The sequence below is a fragment of the Schistocerca gregaria genome, unplaced genomic scaffold (genome assembly GCF_023897955.1).
Source record: "Schistocerca gregaria isolate iqSchGreg1 unplaced genomic scaffold, iqSchGreg1.2 ptg000407l, whole genome shotgun sequence".
Classification (NCBI taxonomy): domain Eukaryota; kingdom Metazoa; phylum Arthropoda; class Insecta; order Orthoptera; family Acrididae; genus Schistocerca; species Schistocerca gregaria.
Window position 1 is genome coordinate 1035847 of NW_026061844.1, and position 2390 is coordinate 1038236.

The window sequence follows — 2390 nt, forward strand, 5'->3', positions numbered from 1 at the left end:
AAAAGCTTTCGTATGTAGTAAAAACCTGAGAAATCCGTCCGTTTTCGTCATGTGTTATCGAATCGACTTAATGCCAGATCGTCACACTGGCCGCACTTCTGTCTGAAACGGTTACATTTATCGTCTGCAAAGCTATGTCGCGTGCTGCGGTATGCGGAGACACTAAAAGCACGATAGTAGAACACAGATGAAGCTTCTAAGTTGATGTAATAGCCAGTAAGAAGTAGAAAAATTCAAGCTTTAGGTATCGATTATTGACTTTTTACCCTTCTTTGGTGCCTTCGACATGAGCTAGGAACTTACGATTTTGCATCAAAGGAGGACTAGCAGCCGCGTTGCACGGGAGAATGTGAAAAGTTTTCAGATGTAGTAAAAACCTGAGAAATCTGTCCGTTTTCGTCATTTGTTATCGAATCGACTTAAAGCCAGATCGTCACATTGGCCGCTCTTCTCTCTGAAACCGTTGTACTTGTCGTCTGCAAAGCTATATCGCGTGCTGCGGTATGCGGAGACACTAAAAGCACCATAGTAGAACACAGATGAAGCTTCTAAGTTGATGTAATAGCCAGTAAGTAGTAGTGCTATTAAAGTTTTAGGTATCGATTATTGACTTTTTAGATGGCTTGGTGCCTTGGACATGAGCTAGGAACTTATGATTTTGCATGAAAGGAGGAGTAGCAGCCGCGTTGCACGGGAGAATGTGAAAAGTGTTCATATGTAGCAAAAACCTGAGAAATCCGTCCGTTTTAGTTATTTGTTATCGAATCGACTTAAAGCCAGATCGTCACACTGGCCGCACTTCTGTCTGAACCGGTTACATTTATCGTCTGCAAAGCTGTGTCGCGTGCTGCGGTATGCGGAGACACTAAAAGCACCATAGTAGAACACAGATGAAGCTTCTAAGTTGATGTAATAGCCAGTAAGAAGTAGTACAATTCAAGTTTTAGGTATCCATTCTTGACTTTTTACCCTTCTTTGGTGCCTTGGACATGAGCTAGGAACTTAAGGTTTTGCATGAAAGGAGGACCAGCAGCCGCGTTGCACGGGAGAATGTGAAATGTTTTCATAAGTAGTAAAAACCTGAGAAACCCGTCCGTTTTCGTCATTTGTTATCGAATCGACTTAAAGCCAGATCGTCACATTGGCCGCTCTTCTTTCTGAAACGGTTGTACTTATCGTCTGCAAAGCTATGTCGCGTGCTGCGTTATGCGGAAACACTAAAAGCACCATAGTAGAACACAGATGAAGCTTCGAAGTTGATGTAATAGCCAGTAACAAGTAGTACAGTTCAAGTTTTAGGTATCGATTATTGACTTTTTAGATGGCTTTGGTGCCTTGGACATGAGCTAGGAACTTATGATTTTGCATGAAAGGAGGACTAGCAGCCGCGTTGCACGGGAGAATGTGAAACGTGTTCATATGTAGCAAAAACCTGAGAAATCCGTCCGTTTTCGTCATTTGTTATCGAATCGACTTAAAACCAGATCGTCACACTGGCCGTACTTCTGTCTGAAACGGTTACATTTATCGTCTGCAAAGCTATGTCGCGTGCTGCGGTATGCGGAGACACTAAAAGCACCATAGTAGAACACAGATGAAGCTTCTAAGTTGATGTAATAGCCAGTAAGAAGTAGTACTATTCAAGTTTTTGGTATAGGTTACTGACTTTTTACCCTTCTTTGGTGCCTTGGACTTGAGCTAGGAACTTATGATATTGCATGAAAGGAGGACTAGCAGCCGCGTTGCACGGGAGAATGTGAAAAGTGTTCATATGTAGCAAAAACCTGAGAAATCCGTCCGTTTTCGTCATTTGTTATCGAATCGACTTAAAGCCAGATCGTCACACTGGCCGTACTTCTGTCTGAAACGGTTACATTTATCGTCTGCAAAGCTATGTCGCGTGCTGCGGTATGCGGAGACACTAAAAGCACCATAGTAGAACACAGATGAAGCTTCTAAGTTGATGTAATAGCCAGTAAGAAGTAGTACAATTCAAGTTTTTGGTATAGGTTATTGACTTTTTACCCTTCTTTGGTGCATTGGACTTGAGCTAGGAACTTATGATATTGCATGAAAGGAGGACTAGCAGCCGCGTTGCACGGGAGAATGTGAAAAGCGTTCGTATGTAGTAAAAACCTGAGAAATCCGTCCGTTTTCGTCATGTGTTATCGAATCGACTTAATGCCAGATCGTCACACTGGCCGCACTTCTGTCTGAAATGGTTACATTTATCGTCTGCAAAGCTATGTCGCGTGCTGCGGTATGCGGAGACACTAAAAGCACGATAGTAGAACACAGATGAAGCTTCTAAGTTGATGTAATAGCCAGTAAGAAGTAGAAAAATTCAAGCTTTAGGTACCGATTATTGACTTTTTACCCTTCTTTGGTGC